This window comes from Falco punctatus, assembly GCF_963210335.1.
Source record: "Falco punctatus genome assembly, chromosome: 1".
Taxonomy (NCBI): domain Eukaryota; kingdom Metazoa; phylum Chordata; class Aves; order Falconiformes; family Falconidae; genus Falco; species Falco punctatus.
In genome coordinates, this window is record NC_137580.1 from 58,568,848 (window position 1) to 58,592,237 (window position 23,390).

Here is a 23,390-nt window from a genome sequence, read left to right on the forward strand (position 1 = left end):
GGCCCTTTGATGTGAAGCAACATTAAAACGCATTCTGCGCACCTATGTTAATACCACCTCTCATGGCTCCAAAGTCTCAGTCATGTTTTCACACTGGACGCTGTATAAGAGCTTTTGTCCACACTGACTGAACTGCTGCACTCTTTCAGCACAAAGCTGCTAGCTGTTTTGGAAGGTGCTCCTTACATAGCAGCTTCTGGTTTAATTAAAACAGATGAAATATTTGTGAATTCTGAGTGTTTGTCCTGACAATTTCAACCTTCTGATATGCCTCTGTATCAACATTGTTCAGATTTGAAAAAGTAGCAAGGATGAGAGTACACCCTTGAGTACATCTCCATCTCCATGTGCTCCCAGCCTTAAACTTTTCTGCATTATAGAAACACAGTGTTTATGGAGCACAATCCTTGTATCAACAAGGGCAGGCTTTTCCAAATAATATATGTGAGTTGTATAGCTTAGCTCTGTTCCCAGTAAGACTTTTCACCAAACTGCACTAAAAATAACCAAGGTCCATCTTGGCCACCTGCAGCCCTGATGAGAGTCTGGCACTCTGTCTACAAAATCTGCTTCATTTATGTAACTGTGTCTTTTCTGCATGAAATGGAGATACTTCTTGAATCCTATCTGGAAGCACATCTAGCTCACTGCAAGTAGCATCCCTCAGACACCACCCTGACTTTGAGCTTGAGGCAGTATCTGGATCTCTTTGGGGGGAGGCACTTTGCATTCCTTTCCACTCAGCTCAGAAGTTAGAAGTGCATTGCAGCAGGCCTGTTTCAGCCAAAAGGGTCTGGGGTTTTGTGTTTTGGTGTTCGGTGGGTTTTGGGGTTGGTTTTTTTTTTTTTCCAGAAACCAGCCACATGGCTTATGGCAAATGCTCGTGCTTTTGGGTTGTCTAGGTGCCTTTCATCCGACTGTGTGAGCTCTTTCCACTAAGAGTCCTGCTTAACTTGAGGTAGATAGCAGTGCAAGCCAAGGAAGGCTGGTGGTGCCCATGGCTCTGTAGTGGGGTGTCCCTTTGTTCAGTCACAAACCTCCCTCCAGTGTTCTTGGCTATGAAAAAAAACACCAGGTCCTTGCAGAGCCTGGGGAGCCAGACCCTGCAAAGAAGGGCAGCGAGGGTGGGAGGTCAGGGCTTTGCACTGGTTAGCAGGGCTGGGGAAGCACCAGGAGAAATGATTCAGCAGCTGTGCATCATCTCCTTTCTGAGCTGTACCAGGAGGCATCTCTTTGCTGGGTTACACCCCAGGGCATGATCTACCATAAAGCTGATTACAGTAACAGCCCTGGTGATTCATGCAGAAACCCCCTCCTGGCAAAGCTTTCCCTTTGGAAGAGAGGACAATGGATTTTGGTTGTTGTGTCATGTTGCACATGGCAAAAAGGCTCAATGTAACCATTGACCCTGTTACACAGGATCTTAGCCTCAGTAGGCATCTACTGGAATACACCAAATACCCAATTAATAGTCAGTACCATTGAGAACATAGAATCATAGAATTGTTTAGTTTGGAGAAGATCTTTAAGATCATCAAGTCAACTGTTAATCCAGGACTGCAAAGTCCACCATTAAACTATACCTCTAAGCACCACATCTACACATTTTTTGAACACTTCCAGGGATGGTGATTCTACCACCTCCCTGAGCAGCCTGTCCCAGTGCTTGGCAACCCTTTCTTGAAGAAATGTTTCCTAACATCCAGTCTAGACTTCCCCTGGTGCAACTTGAGGCTGTTTCCTCTTGTCCTATTGCTTGTTACTTGGGGAGAGAGACTGATCCCCACCTTGCTACAACCTCTTTTCAAGGAGTTGTAGAGACCAATAAGGTCCTCCCCAAGTTTCTTCTTCTCCAGGCTAAACACCCCCAGTTCCCTCAGCTGCTCCTCATAAGACTTGTGCTCCAGACCCTTCCCCAGCTTTGTTGCCCTTCTCTGGACACGCTCCAGCACCTTAACATCTCTCTTGAAGTGAGGGGCCCAAAACCAAACACAGTGCTCAAGGTGCAGCCTCACCAGTGCCAAGCATGGGGGGACAATCGCTTCCCTTGTCCTGCTGGCCACACCATTTCTGGTACAAGCCAGGATGCTGTTGGCCTTCTTGGCCACCTGGGCACACGGCTGGCTCATGTTCAGCCGGCTGTCAACCAACACCCCGAGGTCCTTTCCCTCCAGGCAGCTTTCCAGCCATTTTCCCCAAGCCCATAGTGTTGCATGGGGTTGTTGTGACCCAGGTGCAGGACCCAGCACTGAACCTTGTTGAACCTCATACACTGGCCTTGGCCCATCGGTGCAGCCTGTCCAGATCCCCCTGCAGAGCCTTCCTGCCCTCCAGCAGATCAGCACTCCCACCCAACTTGGTGTCATCTGCAAACTTACTGAGGGTGCGCTTGATCCCCTCATACAGATTGTTGACAATGATATTAAATAGAGCTGGCCCCAGTACTGAGCCCTGGGGAACACCACTTGTGACCGGCCACCAGCTGGATGTAGCTCCATCCACCACTGCTCTCTGGGCCTGGCCACCCAGCCAGTTTTCCATCCAGCGAAGCGTACGCCCGCCCAGGCCCTGAGCAGCCAGTTTCTCCAGGAGAATGCTGTGGGAAAGGGTGTCAAAGGCTTTACTAAAGTCCAGGTAGACAACATCTACAGCCTTTCCCGCATCTACTAGTTGGTCACAGAAGAAGATCAGGTTAGTCAAGCAGGACCTGCCTTTCATAGACCCATGCTGGCTGGGCCTGATCCCCCGGTTGTGCTGCACACGCTGTGTGGTTGCACTAAGGATGTTCTGCTCCGTAACCTTCCCTGCATCGAGGTCAGGCTGACAGGCCTGTAGTTCCCCAGATCCTCCTTCCTGCCCTTCTTGTAGATGGGCATCACAGTGGCTAACCTCCAGTCCCCTGGGACCTCCCTGGTTAGCCAGGACCGTTGATAAATGATGGAGAGTGGTTTGGTGAGCTCCTCTGCCAGCTCACACAGTACCCTTGGGTGGATCCCATCCAGCCCCATAGACCTGTACGTGTCCAAGTGGATCAGCAGGTCACTGACAGTTTCCTCCTGGATTGTGGGGACTTCATGCTGCTCCTCCTCCTCCCTATCTTTCAGCTCAGGGGGCTGACTGATACCCCAAGGATAACTGCTCTGGATATTAAAGACTGAGGCAAAAAGTCGTTAAGTACCTCAGCTTTTCCCTCATCCTTTGTGGCAATGTTCCCCCCCATCCAATAAAGGATGGAGATTATCCTTGGCCCTCCTTTTGTTTCTAATGTATTTGTAAAAACAGTTTTTATTATCTGTTGTGGCAGCAGCCATTTGAAGTTCTAGCTGGGCTTTCACCTTTCTAATCTTCCCCCGGCATAACCTTATGACATTCTTATAGTCTCCCTGAGTCACCTGCCCCTTCTTCCAAAGGTGGTAAATTCTCTTTTAGATAGATGTATCTTGAATGGCTTTTGAGGTAGAGCTTGACAAGACCAAAATCCTGTAGAAAACAAGCAAAAGCCTGGCCTTCAAATATACATAGCCTACACATGTAGTTTCAGATCATTCTTGTGCTGGTTAATCTAATCTCTGCTTGCATGGAAATCTCCCAGCTGAACTAAACATCCAGCTCTTGTACAGATGATGCTTCTCAAAACTGAAAGGCACTGGAGGAATTAATTATAAATGAAAAGGATATATATCATCTATAAAAGTAAGTATTGGAGGCTAAGCAAACAGGTCACGTTTTTTATTTATTTTAAATAGCAAGATCCTATGTTCCCGAGGGTGATAATAAATATTTTACTGCACAGACTTCAGGTAAAACTGAAATACTATAATTGAAAGTCACTGAGGATGTATTTGTTGAAAATTCACCTTCCAAGAGACACAATTTTGTAATTTTCTAATCCCAACTGATCCCTAAAACCAAAAAACTGTCCTGCAGTCAACCTCCACTTTTTCCTCAACCTTCCTTTTAAAACCTTAATTTTCTACACAACTGTTGGTGCAGAGGTACCTTAGTGATTACAGTCACTTGCAGATGTGTGTTTTATAGTGTGTTGTAAAGATTATTTTCCTAAACATCCTTTTGCTTTGCAGCATGTGTCAACCGAACTGAATGAATTTCTGTGTCTTATTGGGCTCAGCCATTGAGAGGAAAGGCTCTTCCCCTGTCTTTGCTGATGCTTGTGCATTGAGCATTGTTGCTGCATTTCTATCTTTAACAGATGGATTGCTAGGAAATGTGTGAAACTGCCTTGGGCACCAAGAAAGCAGGGGCATCGAGCCAGGACGTTAAAAGACTATTTCCAACAACTGCAGCTGCAACGTGCTTTGCTCCACACTGAGCTCCACTTTCCTACCCGGGCTGGCTCAGTTCTCCTTTATGTAAGAAAGTGGGCATGTTTCAAGTACAAGCAAGTTGGGGAATTATAGTAAAAATGCAAAATGCAATCTCCTTTAAAGCATATGCAGGTTCTTCACTCAGTGCTGAAAATCTATGTATTCCCACACGTGAGATGAACCATGATAGCGCTTAGACCTGAGAATCTTTCATCAGATCCCTCCCTGTTTGTGCAGAAGAGCAGATAAGGCAAAGAGCAGTACATAAATACCAAAATTAAACAGGGACTGGATTTCAAAAAATTTTAAACCCTATTTTTCACTTTTTATTTCTCATCATTTGACTAGAATGATTGTCCCCAAAACAATTTGAGAGGAGAAATTGGGACCAGGAGAGCAGATGAGCCAGCTCAGCATCAAGCTGTAAGGAAAAGATAGAAATTACTGTGCCATCTCAATGCCCAGCAGACCTGAGGCACCTCAGAAGTGGAAGAAAGCAGTTCAAATCTGGCTGTAAATTAGAAGTGTGGGAGGCTGCAAAATCAGCTAATAACAGGGTCTAAGAGGTGTACCTGTCCCTGGAGAAAAACAGAACTGGGGGATAAAAGAAAACTTACAAAATTGGAGCTAAACAACAAAATTGCAAATGCTACTTGAGCTTTTAAGGAATTCTTAAGAAAACAAAAAACGATATATCTGATGTCAATAGAAAGAGCAAAAATGTAATCTGTGTCAGTGTAAATTATACTGCAGCAAGACCAGGGCATCATTTGTCTGTCTTACAATATCATCATCACTGTATCTCTGCATATTGCAGTTCATGTCATCATTCTGCATCTGGAATGCAAAAAAGCCAAGGATACCAAACTGGAAACAGATGATATGCCCTCTGCCTAGATTAATATTTACATTTTTAGCCACCTAATCTCAAAGAAACACAGCAGAAATGGAAGGGGCATAGGGAAGTGACAAAAATGAGAAAAGTACAGGGAAAACCCTGGTAAGAAAGCTGGGCTGTAGAGAAAGAAAAAAATATGGAAAATAAACTGATAAATCCTGTTTCATTTTACAAGGACAAGAGAGGGAGCCAATGGAACTGAAAATCAGTAATCAGAAAACTAATTAAATCACCATGCTTTGTCTTTACACAATGCATAATTAATCTATGTCACAGATGTTCTAGAGTCAAGAGAGATTAGACGATTGTATACATAATATGAACATCTGCAGCCATGTGATACAGGATGGAAACCCTCATGTTGTGTGGTATCACCCAGGTATTCACTGCTGGATTTTTGGATCAAAATTCTCTTACTAACAGGTTATTTTCTATCTCCTCTGCACTGTTTTTGCAATATCTTTAAAGCAGGTGGCAGACAGCTGTCACACCAAGTTCACGATGTGCTAAACTATTTGGCCTTTTCTGACCCATGTCATTTATTTCACTTTGATTTAAAGACAAATATGTGTGTGTGTATGTGTGTATATATATATGTATATATATTATATATATATATCTATATATAAAATATATCTCACATAATAAAAATCTCTCCTGAAAGAAAAATAAATACGATTTATTTCTTCATGTGGTTTAAAGCAAAGATTGCATCTTAAAGACTTTGATTAAAATATATATATTAATTCTGCATATATTATACAGAATTAATCATACGGATGAAGATCTCTTCCCTCAGAAGGCTTGTTGCCTTTAAGCAGCTTTTCCCTTTGAAAACCCTGAACGCTGGATGTGACAAAATCATTAGTTTGTATTTTAAAAGAATTACAATGAATGCTAAAGAGAGACCCCCACTTCCCACATACAAACTTTCTAGCAATAAAGAGCCTTTTCAGACTGTATAATCCTATTTACTGTTCTTAATTGGAGAACTGTGTTTGTCAAAAAGTACAGAAGTCTTCAGTTGTTTGGAAGTGAGTCTGGCTCATCAGCTCCCAAGGGAAGAAAAGAACTATTTATTTTAACCGTTAAGTCTAAATGCAAACTGCACAGTAAATCTGTCTATCCAAATACTGACCTATTTCATGTAATGTCAGGATGAGGCTGGCCTTGCTGTATAAGGCTATTGTTGCTCATAAAAAAAGCAAACCCTATTACAGAGCCCTGGCACCAGATTCTAGGCGGTGGCGAGGGTGAGTGACTGCTAGCCCCACCGCAGGACCCACAGCCTGCAGGGAGGCTGGAAACGAACCTCAATTACCCAGCTCCATCTAGTGTTTTGGAAATAAACCACTCCTCAAAACCCACCCTGCCTATTAAACATCACAGGGGTTCTGTTTTCACGAGGAGAAAGTTCTGGGGAGCGGGCAGCAGCTGGTGGTGCTGGGGTGGGTGTGGGTGCCTGCATATGGGTACATGGCCAAAATCACCGTCTCTCCTGTCTGGCAAACTCGAACCGACTGTGTTTCTGCGCTGAGGAGCTTACTCTGTGGCAGTGGGGTTTTGCTCTGTGAAACCTTGGATATCAGTAAAATAGTTCCAAGGTGATCAGGCAAAGCCAGCTCATACAAGAAACATATTGATCTGGGCATGCTCATCTTGTTACGGGATTCCCACTGGAAAATTTACCAGGGTCAGCGGCAGAAAACCACCATTCTACATCCAAAGAGGTGTTCCTGAGATGGTTTTGAAGCTCCTCAGAAATGCACCGATGTATGGTCTCCAAGAGGAAAATGCCTCTGGATTTCTAAACAGACAAAAAGGTCCAACCCAGTTCTTACATCCCTTTGATTTTCCGAACCAAGGCCAGTCTGTAGAAAGCAGAACCTGAAGAAACGACAAGAGAAAAGGTTGTCTTCAGGCCCTGCTAAGCCCAAAGATCTCCTTTCTGAAACTGCTGGTAGTTCCCCCCTGCCCACTTTCTCTGTCTCACAGCTGATTTCTCTTTGACAGCCACTAACAGAGCTCCCAGAAAATGTGCAACAGCTCAGCTGCCAATCACGTTTCTCTCGTTTGACATGTTTCAACTGTATTTCTTTAAGAAGAAACAGCTTAGGAAGAAGAAAACCATGGCACATCCCTTTCAGCTCTCCAGTCTGAGCCTTTTGAATAGTGCTGAGGTAGAGCAGTTTAAATAAACATCATGACACCACTTTCAAGAATAAACCAGCTGTAAGGAGTTTCCAGCAAATACTTGTAAAATTTCACTTAAAATCTCCATATAATGTCAGCTACTTTTCTTTCAGCTCAAATGAAGTTTCTTGCTTTTTTCTCTTCTTAATACTTTTTTTGATTGGCAACACATTCCTGCCAAATTTCCTGGGAGATTCACAGTTTGGTCCAGCAGAAGTGGGACTATCCCTGCTCTGGCTCTGCAGATCTGTTACACATCGAGCTGACCACCTTCTGGATCGGCTGTGGATGTTGCCATCCAACCTTGCTTTCATACTGCAGTGGGGTTACCTCACTGGATGCAGAAATGGCTCTTTTCCCCAGTCATAGCAATAACTGTAATTCCACAACAGCAGTTGTGTACCCTTTGCTTCAGGGTATCTGATTTGCATAATAACTACAGAGATGGTTATTGTGGAAAAAAAATGGGCTGTATGCAAATCCCCATACTGTGGGAGGCCGCCAGCCTTGGGAACCAATTACAGAGGAGGGATATGAGTAACTGCTGCTCATGTAGTTTTTTAGGGGTAAGTTGCCTGTGAGTTATTTTAAGGTGGCACAGCTACGGGCCACCAACGTTCCAGCTTTCTGCTGCCTTCCCAGGCTCTCTTCCTGGTCCTAGCCCTCACCTTGCTTAGGAGAATCCAAGGAAGCCCAGGCTGCTCCCCAGGGCACAGCTGGCTCATGCACTAGGTAAGCCTGGGTGTCTCCTTGCCTCATGGAGGAGCCTCTCAGCTCTAATTCCCAAGCCCTAGGAAGCGTAAATCACCACAACCCCACCTCCAGGACTTCCACGCAATACTGCAGGACTATTAATGTACAAGCCTTTTGCCACAGCAACATGTTGCTCAAGTCTCCTGCAGCACGGCCGGATCTGCAGCACCTCCTCCTTTACCCCACACTGTCCTCCATTGCCTCCTTCTCTATAGTCTCCTTTAATCAGCCCGCAGCTAATCCCACCCATGCCTAAATAAATGTAAGGTAGCATAAGCTGCTTAGGTTTACTTAATGGCCCATGCCTCCTCCTCCTCCTTGCTTCCTCCAAACTCTCTCAGCCAGAAGATAATTCTCTTCACAGTAATCCGTAAAACAAAGCACACTTGTAGTTCTTTAGCAGTACCTTTTTTGCAAATTTCCAGAGTTAGCATTTTGCCTTTAAAAATTGAAAATTGAAAGGGAACACACTTTGAAAACGTAATTTTGCACTCCTGTTCTGCTTCTCTCTAGGATTAAGCTAGCAGACAATATTTAGTCTGGTGAGACAGTAGCATGGGACATTTCAGAAATTATCTTTTTTTGGCAGAGGATACGGAATGAATTGCAGATACTGGCAGCTGGACTTGCATTTAGCTTTAAACTGACCTGCCATGAGTTTAAGCAATGCACAGCTGATGGACAGTCAGCATTACTAAGCTTTTCTATTACGTCTTTCTGCAGAGATAAACATCAGTATATTCCTTTATCTAGCAAGCTACTGTAGGTATCATGAGACCTATTGACTCATCATTAGTAAAGTCACAAACCCACAGTCACATTTATCTACAGTAAAACATTTTGCCATCTATGCTATCAAAATATAGCAGAAGTCAAAAGAAAGTATGTAAATCTTTATTATAATCCAATATAATTTGCAGTAATTGCAGTTCTGTGAAAACCAGATTGAAAGCGGTTCACACATCCTTAGGTTGTTGGGAGCTAACTTGCTTACATAAAAGATGTCAGAGCATCATTTTAACATGGCATATGATCGTTCTCAAGGACAAGTTTTCTTGAGGGCCAGTTTTCTTGATAACAAATTTCTGCAAGTTTCTAAATGATAGTAAAGTGAAATGAAGGAATGAATCTGAACGTTTGACAAGAACATGCACACAAAAATTTCACCTTTCACTGTCCCTGCACTGTACCTTTCTCATTTCTACACTTCCAGGTTTTGGCTAGCAATGGCAAAGGCCTACTGAGTGGGAAGAGAAGTGAGTTTGCTAGTATTTTGCTCAGAACAGACCAGGAAGTATCAGAAATCTAGATAAAAAATAAAGTCTGAATGTAAGAGATTTCTAGACAGATTTGTCAAGCTTGAAGTTTCAGACCAGTGTGGCTAACCTTAAGATAAGTATTTCAGCTTGTCTTAAAAGATAAGGTGTCTAACCTGTATCCATTAAAATGGAATGGAGTGTTTTGGTCTGTTTTGGGTTGGGCTCTAGACTGGAGAAATAACCACTGGAAAAAACTGTTCATTGTCTTAATCAGCATGAAGGGTACCTTTATTGCTATTTTAATAACATTGCCTAAGTTCCCTGCTTTTGCATAACAGAGTGCTGAGATAACGCATCAACTGAGATTCTTAAACAGAACATAATATTCTCCTGTTAATGAGAAAGGTGAGATGTTATGGTGGCTGCCCCTGTGTCAGCACAATGGGCAGGTCTGCCTGGGGGGCTGCTGCCTGTCCCTGCCGGACCCCAAGCCAGAGGCACAGCACTGCTGAGGGAGCAGAGGCAGCCACCCACCCCCGGGCTATCTATGCACCCCGAGCACAGATCTCAAAGTACAGCAGCTTTTGCAACATTTAAAAGAAAATTGAGGTGTTCCTAGACACCCTGAGGGGCTTAGTCATATTCCCAGTATCCTCCAGGCAAATCCTTCATCTGGCATATGGCATCATTTCCCAGGATGTTTCTCTAAGCAGAAAGGAGGGGAGTGTTCTGCTCTTCTCTCCTTGGCAGGAAGGCTCATAGCTGGAGACAAGGAAAAGCATCTCCAGGGCATAGGAAGCAGCATTCCAGTAACATCTGGAGAGTACCTCCTGAAAGGAAAGAACAGTTAAGTTCATGCAAGAAGTAGTGGCAACCACTGGATGATATTTTACTTCTGACAGCCAAAAATTCTGGCTGTAGGTCTGATGACTGGCTTCCCCTGGGTGGGTACCAGAACCAGCTGATGTGGTGAAGTTGTCTGCTGTGCCAGTGAGAAGCATCAGTGGCTGATGCCAGAAGGCAAGAAGAGACTTTACCAGATATCAGGAGTGCTCAGCCCCTGACTTTGCAGTGTACCAGCCTGCTGTTCTCCTGGCTACTCTAGGAAATTATTGGAGCAGCGTGTGGTTGGGAAGTCACTGGTGAGTGCTGTGCTGGCATCGTACAGTAGCGAAAGCACTGGAGCTTCAGCTACCGCCACTCCTAAGCTTTGTCAGAATGAAACTCTTCAGTGAAAAATGTGGGTAGACTCTGAGTTTTCACATTGCTGGCAAGTCTAGGAGTACATAGGCAAGAAAGAGATACTACTGGGCTTAGTCCAGATTTTCTAATGCAAGACTGGATTTCATTAGAAAGGCTGAACTGCACTGGCCTTGAGAGGGTGTTTTTCTATTAACAATCCTTCCAGTCTTTGCAGGACTCCTGCAATTTCTCCTCTGATGCAGGTGGCAAAGGGTAAAAATAAACACCTGTGCACCTAAGGATCAGCAGAAGTTGTCCACTGTGGTATCGTAGCATGTTCATTTTGCCCTGGTTCATTGTACCCACACTGAGACGTCGACTCCATGAAATACTCAAGGTTCAGAACAGCAGCAGAGTGTGACTTTGGGAGGCTACAAGGAAATTGGAGGTGTCTGCGCGGTGACTAATGTGCTAATTATAATATCTACCTGCTGAATTTTGCATAATATATGGGAGAGAACTGCCGGAAAGGAAGCCAATGGACTTGGATCAATTTGTATGGAAACAGCTAAGTGATCTGTTGTTGCTGAACTTACACAGATTTGGTCAAGACTATGGCATCGTGGTGTTAATCTGAGCTTGTTCTCTACGTGTATTTTCAGACCAGTGCTGGGAAACTGGAGATAGATGAGTGAAATTAATGTTACATTTGGCTTCAGTGTTGGGGGGTGGGGTGGGTGAGGGGGTGGGGCAAGAGAAGAAATAATTATACATTGCTGGCTTGATCTGTGCTTTAAAAAATTGCGTTTATGAATTTTTCTCTCATGATTAGCAATTTCTATTTGAAAGGGTGAGGAAGTGCTTGGAAGAGTGAATTGCTGCTCACCACTGCTGCCAAGTCTCATGTTTTAATTTCAAGTTTCATGATTTTCAATGCATTTCTTAAAACTTACATTCTTGGAATAAAGATTCTATAACATTTCCAGCTTTTTTAAAAAATGTAAAATAGGGAGCAATTTCACCTAGAAGATCGGATCAGATTTAAAAGGCAAATAAAAAGAATCCAAAATGTGTTATTTTAAGCATGCTTCATGATTTTGGGTTAGTCTGAGGGGATCTGGGAGGCCTGATTCCTGAAGCTTTAAGGACATTCTATGCTTTATTCAAATGAAAAACAATACATCAATTATACAGGTACTTCTTCAAAACCAGTTGTGATAGGCAAATGAAGAGAAACATTTGCAATGACAACGGAGATGTTGTTTGTTTTACATTGTCATACAGTTTATTTCAGTTAACTCTCAATTTTCCTCCTCTTTAATATGTTAAGCTATTGGAAGGCAAGGACCTGAGATGGTCAGAAAGCAGAAGTTCAAGAAGCACAGTTCTGTACTTGGGCCAGGTGACACAGGACCAGTTGGGCAGAGTTTTATTTTCCATTTAAGAAATATTTGGAGTTATGGATTTTTTCATTCTGGAAGTATTTCTCAGCTGGTTCCCTCTTTTCTATCTGAGGCTCTGTGTTCTTGCAAAAGTGGCTTATTCAGAGAAATGCTTTTGATCTGAGCTCAGGTTCATCCTGTCAATGCATAGACAGGATTTAGGCTTTTATTTTCCTTGGATTTGAGATTTCTTTTCTCCTTCTGCTACAGATCCAATTTGCCTACTCCAACCAAGTCTATTTGTCAGTGATTACTACAATGCATCAGCCGTTACCATGTAACTGACGAAATTAATGCAGATTAGAGTACATTGCCATAGGAATATTCCATTCAGTCCTAGAAAGGCTAAATGAGTGTAACAGAAACAGCATCTTCAGGCCAGTCCCAGTTTCTTGCAGCTCCCTTTCCCATTTCATTAAAGGTAGAAGCACATTTAGTGTGGAATATGTAAGAATGCTAGAGAGATTTGCAAAGGATAAGATGAAAGGAATACATTAAAGAGAAGAAATAAGATGGGGGAGATTTTCCCCCTGTCTGGGTTTATTCTGTGAGCACAGTGTAGTGGGTTAAAAGAGTCGAATGACTGTTAGTGTTGCAAATTTCTCCATGGCATCTCAGACCGAGGTCAAATCCTTGGTTTCCAACAGATGGTTTGCTCTAGATCAGCACTGATTCTTCATGCAAACAATCTCAGATTTTTTTTGCTTTTTTTTCTTTTTGTTCTTAAAGGTCAAATATAGATACTGTAAGCTTTTCTTCCCTATGTCCTTAGTATAAAGAGGGTCTTCTGCTCTCCTCCCCTTCCATATTTTTTCAGTGAGCTTTTCCTCTAACTTCCTAACACTTTCTTCACATGATCTAATATGATCCTTGTTCCCAAAAGCTTACAGTATAGGTAAAGCAGAATTATGATACAAGAAATGGACTTGGAGAGCAGTTATAAAAAAGCAAAATTCAAGTTCTCCTTCAGTGGGGGATGAATAAAGTAAAAAGGACAGCATGTGACAGATTTGGCCCCTGATATACATCTGTCATTTTTTGCTGGGTCTCTTCTGAAGGCTCAGAAGAGAGGTCACTTACTGTTAACTGGGCTGTATTTTGCCATGTGGTCAGGCACCTCCTGGAGGCTTCAGGTTTCAAGCTTTTGTTGTGAAAACATAGCTGTGTTCTTTGAAATTTGGGACCTGAAAGATAGGAGATATAGGTGTGATAAGAAACAATATGGTGAAGTACTGTAAGTATTGAGGTCAGGACATACTTAGTTCATGATCACATGAGGAGAAAGATGGCTCCACTTGAATTAGGTGCAATGCTTTCTGCTCCATTTACAGGGAATCACCAAATTTGGGCTCTTATCTTGAAACAAAAACGTCACCAAGCCTACAGTTATTTAAAGACCTGTGTCATGAAAGCAGTAAGGAGATTAAAACAAACAGATTTTAAGCTTGTTGGCTTCTCACCTCCTTTTGAAACCCTCTGTTAAATTACGATGCTCTGTATTTTCCTTCTTTAAAGTCTCTTTTCAGCTCCCTTTTTTGTTGTGTGAAAGAGCCACGCAGAGCAACAGGGGAAAACATACCAGATAACAGATATACAAATAACACTATCTGATGCACAGACATAAATAATTATCTTTTTATATCATTTCTGAGAATAACCTAAGCTTCATGCAGCAGAGCAAAGTTTCTGAGGTCACAGGAGGTCCTGTGAGGGTGGCCAGAGAGCAGAGCTGCTTCTCCTGCTGTCGTCTCGCCATGTGGAGTAGGAATGAGGCCAATGGGGCTCCCAAGTCCTTCCCCTAATTTGTGAACTCCAGCGGTAACCCTACAATGACAGGCACAGGAAAGAGAGATAACATGTTTTGATATTCTTAATGAAGAGCTTATGCAGCTAGTGTAAAACATATCACAGAGCAAAGGAATTAAAAGGAATTAAATCTTTGCACCTGTCTCTTTGGGCACCATATTCTGTGACCTTGGGATGCTGCTGTTTTCATCCCCAGCATAAGTTTCTAGACTATAACTTACCTTGTTAAGTGTATAATTGCCATGGCAATCAAAATTACAAATTTTTAATAGAACTGGTTTGGAACTCAGCATTTTTTTCTTTTTCAGCTTTGGTGCCTACATGTGCTGAGGTATGCATTGTGCTCTTGAGACAGGAAAGGGGAGATCACAGCTCCTACACAGAAGGATTGTCATGTTTACACTGATATTCTTGTCTGCAGTTTGCTTTACATTGAGGTGTAATAGCAACAGCTAAACTTAAATGTCACTCTGCACAAAAGAAATGCAACTAAAAAGATCAGCTCTACTCTGACAACCCCATTGTCTGAATGCACAAGGCAATCAGGACATGGGAGGAAGAAAGCATCATTGTTACTCACAGCATATATGTGAAATTACAGAGAATAAATTTTCAAATCAGTGTAATGTCAGAACATGGTATTTCTCGCTCTAAGATATATTTGACCCATATTTCCCAAAGTGATTGGAAATGTGTGCTGTCTCTGCATTGGAACATCCACACAGAGACACCTTAAGTAAAACTGACTGTGACAAGGTAGTGATGGTTAGAGTAGCTTGAATGTATCTCCAGGTAAGTACCTGCAATAGCTTAGCCTGTCTCACCAGCTTTCTGATGTTTACCAGCAAGGAATATATTTCTCTCATGACCATTGCTGATGATGATATTAAGACTTTACTGAGCTGAGCAAAGTTCACCTTGTTTGGTCTAAGCTGCACTTAAAAGCTGTTGCCTGCATGAATGGCAGTAATGTGAAAACAAATTGTATCCTAACTTAGGAATGGTGCTGAAAACTCTACTGTAGATATAAGCCCACATTAAAACAGTCCTTTGGCTAGTACAGTTTATTGTGGCTGGCAAAATAATATGACCTGGATTGACACAAAACCTCTTTTCTGAACATAAGCTGATCCACAGCAAGGAAGATGTACTGCTCTCATAAAACAATATTAAACATTTTCTAATATAAACAGGCTTTGGAGGCTAAATGCAGAAAGATGTCTAGGTGCTTAACTCCATTGAAATTAGATGGGAAAATTGTTTAGCGTAGTTTCTGTCTGCAAAGACATTAAAGGAGGCATGCCAAAGGTTATTTCTCCAACCAGAAAATACTGTTAAAATAGAGATTGCAGAACACATACAAGGTAAAGGAAATTCATCAGGAGACCTTAATTCTTATGACAACATATATTCTTTTGAGCTTGCAGTATTCTTGCATATCCACATAGGTTTCTTTGCACCCTGTTAAAGACAGCATCGCAGACTGGATTAGCCCGGTGGGAATAATATCACAGGTACCTGCATAACCTTGGCACAGTCCTAGCATCCCTTCTGCCTGTTCACATTCCTGCCCTAACACTGCAGAAGCATTTACCCTTCTCTGTCACTGCAAGTCATGCCTCCTTCAGGGATGAAGTTCTGGCAAAAACCCAATCCCCAACCCAGCATAAACCAGCAAACAGGGTGAGAAGAGGCAGCACCCGCATGCTTGCAGCTTTAACCCCAGCTACATGGGGATTAGTGGGCTGAGTGGAAATGCCGTGTCTGCCGGTTTCTGAGTGCAGACAAGCGTTTCCTCAGACGGTGCTCCTGCAGCCACTTCTGATTTGTCAGCCTTTTCGCCAAAATTGCCCAGAGACCCCAAGAGGCAAGAAACTCAAAACTAAGCAGGAATGAGTGAAACAGAAATAAGAGTAATGGTACACTGTGGTTAGGAAATCCTGGCTGAAGTTATATCTGAGTTTATCTGATGACTCTCTGTTTTCAGTGTTCAAATGTAATTTAAATGGGGGAATTCAGGTACCTAAACATAATGCCTTTGGAGATGGCGGCAGTTGCTGGAGTCATCTAAATGTGTTGGCAGCTTTGACACAGGATTTATGGCAGGATTTGTGCCCTGCTGGAGCAGCAGCTGCAAGCCAGACGGGCTTCTCAGAGCTTTTAGAATGACATTAGACAGCTCTTCTTATATTTAGGCACCTGAATCTCTCTAAATGTGCCTTTCTTGGAAATAAGTGTTTCAGAATCCATTCAACGCTACTTCTAAGTTACAGGAACGGTACAGTTGTGTAATCAAATACAGAACAGAAAATTACTGAAAGAAGGCACCTCAGGCGGTCTTAACATATCTTCTTGCAAGTATGCATCTTGACACGGTTTTTAGGATATCAGATAATTTCTGCTACAAAACCCATGTCAGATTCGGTCTTCGAAAGGTAGATGCTCATGCAAAACTTTCCATCTTTTCATTACTGTGCACCTTTCAGACTCTGAAGTGAATATGAAATTATTAATTTCCTCATAGAAAATTATTAATGAATACTAATGAATACAACTTTACAGTGCCTCTCCCTAAAAAAAAAAAATTACCTCAGTTCCCAGTTTATTGTGGTAGCTGTGATGTCAAAATCTTTAAAGTGAAAAGAGGGACAAGCAGTGTGGACGAAACACCTGTGCTGTGTCCATATGGGTCTTGCTGAGAATACTCTGGAGTTCATAGATTAACAGAAGGTTTGTCCAATTAATATGTTTCTCAGTTGTATGCCGCGTACTATCGCAACTCAATAAAAGTTTCAAAGGGTGTGTTATATCACCTTATCCTGGAGAGGGGTACTAATTAAAAGAGGATTATAAAGTTCAAGTCATTAAGTTTACATTTGCAGCATAAGCAAATTAGGAGTGGGAAGACAAAATAGTGCAGTGTAAGAGCTAGGATGGAGATAAATGATTCAGGCAAGAGGAGGTGGGCAGGGAGAGGGGAGGACAGGAGGTGGATGGCTGTGGGAACACTCGCTTCCCATCTCTGCAGCCCGGACACACTGGAGGACTTTGCGGTGACACACAATGTACAAATGGCACAGAGAGTGGTTTTAAGTGCAGAACAGAACTGTGTTTTGCCACTGATTTGATCCTGGAATCTCTGTTTCTAATATTAAAGTGATTAGTCCTAAAAGCCTAGCCTTAGGTCCAAAATGTGTCTTGTACTAAAAGGCAGGATGAGCCTCGGGGAAACTGGAGATGGCAGGGTGCAGTGTCTCAGTGGCAGCAATGAATCAGCAGAGAGGAGGAAGCCAAAGTGCCTGTGCCTGGCAAAACAGGAGATCCTGCCTGGGATGGGTGGCCCTGCGTTATCCCTGCTGCTGCTGGCACTGGGCACTGAGCTGTTCTGCAAGGCTCTGGCAGAACCCTGAGATGCCACAAACATCAGGTACGGGGGGGACGGACAAGGTTAGTATGCACAAGGCTTAAATCCTTTGCAGATTCAGTCCCCAGCCCTCTAGGGCAGCATTCAACTGCCTCAGCTATAAGCTTGTCCTTTTTGCCTGTAAACCCCTGTGTCCTTCACGATGTGTCTTCCCAGTATCTTCAAATGAATGAAATGGCTCCCACGGGTGAAAAGAAGGTGTTGTGGAGACCAGGCTATAAAGTATATGCATAAAGGGAGTCAAGTGAAGGATGTACAGGAACTCTTAATTTTCCCATTTCCTAATTTCTTCACTTAATATTTTGTAATGTGGTATTTGAAAGAAAAAAAGCCATTCCCTATTTTCACTGAAAAAAATTCCAGACAAACCACAGAAAAAAATTAATTCCATTATGTGACTCAGTCTTGACTCTTACCAGTGGAGCTGGGACCTTTTTAGATCCACAGCAAATCCTCTATCCTCTTTCTTTTTTCACATTAAGGTGAAGGATTTTGTCCACCATCTGCACATCTCGAAGGCAGGAAAAAATTCAATACCATGTCCAGGAGGGCAATATGGTCTAATGGCCAGAGGATCTCCATAGATCCCCTTCTCCCCCAACTCCTTTACCATCCCTGCACATGTACTGCCCTGTCCCTGCCAGTGTCTGTGAAAGGCACACAGTGTTTTTCTCCTGCAGCACATTTCCTGTAGCAAATTTAATATTGAATTAACAGGTGGCTAAATCCATGCAGAGACTGAAGCTTCCCAATGCTCAGTGTTGCAATGACTGACCAAATCCCAGGTTTTTCCCAAGACCCAGAACAAGGGTGTAAACGGTTTCCACAGCCCATCTTGCTCTTAGACTGTGATGGCAGCCCTGGAGTGGTCCTCCAGACCTTTGCAAGGAAGGGCTGCCTCTTCTCCCTGACATTAGCACACGGGGACGTGGGAGGGCTGGAGGCTTTGCAGGGTGTCAGGACCATTTACACCATCTGTAAGAGTGTATTAGCGGAAGGCAGACAGACACACCACAGACTGATCCTGGGAAAGTTCATGCTGCTTCTTGCTTTTAAAAAATTACAGTGCTGAAGATGTATTTCCTTGTGGCTTTTATCAGACTCCCCTTTAGAAGCTTAAAGAGCAACTAAGCTCTGTAAAGCTACTGTATGTAGTGTTTAGTACCTTCCTTTTGCTCTCCTGTTTTAGCATTTTTTCACTTGGTGATGTACTTCAGTGATTGCTGGGGCCCCCCAGGGCTACTGCCAAGAGGATCTAGGAGCCAAACCACCTCCCAGTGCTTGCCTCAGTGTCACAGTGTACGTGAAATGATAGTTGCAGCTGCAAGGTTTGGCATGCACACCCCTCAGCAGTTGTGGGAACCGCACTTACTGCATCCTTGAGGTTAGGACCTGAGCCAGCTACCTCACCAGGGGCTGCACCCTCACCACAGGGCTACACGTCCCCCTGTGTTAAATTACAGTCCTCTCGATGGAAGAGGCTGAGCAAAGCCTGCTCCAGCCACCCTTTGCTTGTGGTTAGTGTGGGAGGTGTGGACACATCTCTCACCCAAAACTGGAGTTCTGAAGCTAGTGCCTCACCACCCCGGTGGTGTGGATAAAGTTGTGTTCATTCCTTGCTGTCATTTATGGGTCACTTCAACCTCCCAAGACAAGGTAGGAGAGGCTTTGCAGAAACTCTTCTTGAGACTTTGCTGTGAGCTAGGGCTGGTTCTGGGCAACTCTGGGCAATTTGTACATGGTCACTGGGAAACATGGCACTGGCAAAAGCTGAATGTGGCTTTTGACATTCATCAGCGGGCTTCAAACTAGGAGATAAATATGTAATAAGATCCAGTGGCAGGAAATTCATGGTCAACTTTGGTAAGTCTTGAAATCTTCAGATTTTTAAAAGTGAAAGTGATCAAGCACTAAAAAGCGGTGGCAGAGGATCGGTGAAACCAATCATAAGATTTTAATTTTTATTTTTGGTGAGGAGTACCTGTTTTCTGAAAGGGATGCTCTAGCTCCAACAAGAACTGACTTGAAAATGTCTGGTGGTTTGGTCTGGCAGGTTCCACAGGACACCAGGCCAGATGGTCACAACTGATCCCTGTTACACTATGATTATTTGAGAAAAAGGCACTGGATTCTGTGATCTCTCTGGTGGGTTAGACTAGTTCTTCTCTGCACCTTACATGTTGTTGTGTGAACTCAGAGAGTGATTTGAATACAGGTATGTAATGTTGTGCTCGTATCTTCCTGGAAATTCTTCAGCACTTCCTTTTGAATGTCCTTCCCTTAAGACAGATGACTATCAGCTACCACAAATTACAAATAAATTCCATTCAGCTCTTAGTAGTCGAAGCCCATCTCAATTAATGTCAATAGATGAGAAATTCTCCTCTTGCCCTAACTCATCTGGCTTCTTTCCTCAAGCCCATTTCCATTTCACTCAATCCTTGTTCCATAACATCCTTCTTCCTCCAAAAGGAAGTCACAAAAATTATTATTGAAGAGCTCATGACTTTCTTTAGGGAAAAGAAAAAGTGCAGATTTCTAAATCCAATATGCTCCCCAACTTTGTATTTCTTCCTTTAGACTATAAAACTGAAATATCTCTGTGAGTAGAATTGAATGTGTTATAGCTAGATTTGCTACAAACTGACTGATCAGGCATCCATGTGTTATCATGTGAACCCATGAGGAATTTCCTGAGTATGAAAGATACCATATCAACCACATGTATTATTTTGGTGAAATATAAGTGCGATATTTTTGGATACCTTTTTTCAGTAACGCAGTCCTGAAGTTCATTATATGAAATACCATTTTTATTTGCAAGTGGATCGCTAAAATAAGTTTTATTTTCCTTTTATCTCTCTCCTTTGATTTCAGAAACGGGTTATTGCACATGCACAGTCTATGTTACTTAGCAAAATTATACTGTATAATTATAATATCTGTTGTTCCACCTGTAGAGTTAAAGTGAAAACTGAGGCCTTTGTGAGAGTTTATTCATGGCACTTATGGATAGCTGAACCGTGTTTGCTAATCTCCTGTTAAATTCCCCAGACAACACCTTCCCTCACATTAGAAACTGTCCTACCTATTTTCACATCAGTCAGCCAAATTTTCTTATCTACATGGAGTACAGTTCCCGGCCACATGATAATTTCCATAGAGACCTATGCAACACCTTTTCTCCATAGGAATGCTATTTACTTGACCCAAATGGTTAAAAACCAAATTGTAGCCCATGTTAAAGCACACTTTAGGCACTAGATTAAACCCACTGTCCATCTAGTCCAAATCCTTGGCTTAATAAATGGTCATCATGACTTACTGAAAAACTGACAATCTCCAGCAGGTAGTAATGGCTTAATCAGTTGATCATAGGAGTTCTCACTATTTAGTGTTGGTATACATTGCAGTGCAGGACACAGAACAGGAAGGAATGCTTGAACCATTTAGTTTTCTTACAATCATGCAATCACATTCAGAAACGTACAAAGTTCCATCTTAAAACTAGTTTCCTCTTTCCCATCAACTCAGTTGCTGATGGAGGCTGCTGGAGAACCTCTCTCTGCTGAGGATCAACTTTCTTCACCTCTTTTAGCATCTTCACTGGTTGCCTTTAGTGAGTTGGTCTGAAGGAACAGTGTAATGTGAATACCCCAACTGTTCCCATTTAATTTGTGTCGCTTTGGTTCCTAAAGGGAACCAAAAACATGAGAAGGAAATGATGCATGGGAAAGATGTATGCATTCTAACACTTGGGCATCATTGGTCCAAGGTACATGTATGAACGACAGCATCATGAGAACCCCTAGGAGATAAGTCCCTGAGAATGCCTGTGACAGCTATAGCATGTGCTACAGCCCAAGTACGAAGAGCCACATGCAGTTTACTTGCTGCTGACCTCCAGACACCAACTCTTTATTGCAATTAGCAAAAAAACTCTCCCTGTCACATTTTCCAACCAGACACTGCACTTAAAAGAACACTTAGTCCGTGTCATGCCATATTTCTGTGTGGGGTAAAATGCACATAGGCACATTTTAAGTCAAGATTCCTGTTGGATGTCCAGTGATGGGGCAGCCTGGAGATGCAGCCTGTTGTGTTTTTGTATTACAATTCCCAGCTCTCAGGCTAGGTGACCAGCAACACAGCATGGATGAGGTGCACAGCACACTAGTAGAGTGCCCCTGCTGTGTTCAGATGCTCCATCAACTGTCTTGCAGCACTGGAAGCGATAGGAAGTTCTTGACTTCTTTATCAGTGCAAACTCCAAAAAAAAGGGATCAATGTTTCTGTGGAGGCATCTCTCTGGCCTCCTTATGTAGACCCAGATCTCCGCTTCCTCTCCTTCCCTGGACAACCTCAAACAACCCTTCATTCCAAGCCTCACACTGACTTCTCTGTTGTGCAGATGAGGTTGCAGAAGACAGTTTTGTCACCCATGACATAGAAAGAACATACCAGTTCCTGGAGCATTGCCTTCTTCAGAGTTGGGCTTTCCCCCACTGCTCACAAGGAAGAGGTGTATCCCAGTAATCCCACGGAAAACTGTCTCACAGAAAACTGTGAAACTCACAAAAAAACTTACAGAAAACACAGAAAACCACCTGGGGCTGCTCTGGGGGTAGCTGCCGGCAAAGGCACCATGTCAAATATCCTTGCTAGACTGCTGGGTTTGTGTCTCTCTCCTCTATGATGAAGAGGAGGCTGGAAAAACCCTTCTTCCACCTCCCTGTGTCCGGTCCCCCTGCTGGAGCAGGCATGAGGCAGGTACATCTGGGAATCCATCCTGGAGGGAGCATTGCTGGAGCTGGAGGTGATTCAGAGGAGGAAAGAGGGAGGAGAGAGGCTAGGGAAACTGAGGTAGAAAAGGAGCCTGTTCCTGCAGCTCCTGCTCGCATGGTGACAGACCAGCAAAAGCCTGGCAAGGATGTGTGAGGGGCAGCTCTTCCCCTGTTTCTCAGCTTATAACCTACACTGCCCTTCCAAATCTCCTCCCTGACTTTAGGAGCTATGGACTACAGTGGCACCCAGGAAAGCGAGTTTTTTCTGTTTGAGCATTTATATTTGACTGCAGGAGTCCCCCAGTTCAGACTTTCAGCTTGTGCTTAAAGCTATGTGCTCTCCCTGCTTGCGGGGACCTGGGGGTGGCAGGGAGCCGGGGCAGGTGACATGGTCCATGGGCTGGCTCTGCCATGAGGTGGGAAGGCCACTCTCACTCCTCAACTGCCTTCTGTCTTTGCGTGTGGGATGGGTGCACAGAGTATGGTCCAGGCAATTTTGGGAAGCTAGTCCTTGATCTTTGCTTTACTGTTATTTTTCTTCCTCACCTGTTCCTCTCTCTTTCCTGTAGCTGCAGAACCTTTTGCTGTGCCTTTTAATATCCTTCACAGGTCTTACTCAGCTTGACTTTTGGCTGTACTCCTTTTATTGAACTCAGATTTCTTTGCTGATCAAATGCTTTTGCAATAGTTCAGAGATCTCTGCTACTTTTAATATGACTTCTGAGATGCTGACTCAGTTTGCTTACACTGAAGTCATTGCTGACCTGAAAGATTTTCTTTTGCTTGGGATAAAAGTTGAAGATACTATGACACCTTTGGCTTTAATGCATTTCTTTCCATTCATGTCTTCTATTTCTTCATTACACAAAACTACCCTTTAGAAACTGAAAAACTTTTAAGCCTTTCCCTGAATTTAAGCTGAATCAGGTTGTAATCATGAACCATGAGGACGCTACATTTTCTGACATCTTCTCTATTATCTAAGCACATTTCCTGAGAAAAATATGATGATCTACCTGGACCCCCTTCCCTCCCTTCCTTGCCCCATTACGAGTGGTCCAGGCTCCCCCATGTTTCACTCCCCAGGGTTGCCCTGTGGTTCCTCTTTGCTTTTCCCAGAAAATCCTGCCCATACACCTGGCCAAGAAACCTGATGAAAAACCTTCCATCCTTCCCTCTGGCTGTAAATTGGGAGCGCTTGATCTCTCATCTGTATGTAGGAAATCAGGTTTCTCTGCAGCACATTTCCCAGTCGCACAGGCCAGCTGCAACCCATACTTGCATGCTGACCTGAGCCCGTTGGTCTCGGAGCACTGAGCTACAG

General features: G+C 43.3%; 1 protein-coding gene across 1 annotated transcript in view; it reads left to right on the forward strand.

Moving 5' to 3' along the window:
* Positions 1–23,390, forward strand: part of KIT (KIT proto-oncogene, receptor tyrosine kinase) — a 142,472-nt gene that overhangs the window by 24,032 nt on the left and 95,050 nt on the right. Inside the window, exon 1 of the mRNA XM_080385965.1 lies at positions 1–23,390. This exon is cut by the window's left edge and continues 24,032 nt beyond it; it is cut by the window's right edge and continues 34,672 nt beyond it. The gene's annotated coding sequence lies outside the window, so the exon portion shown is untranslated.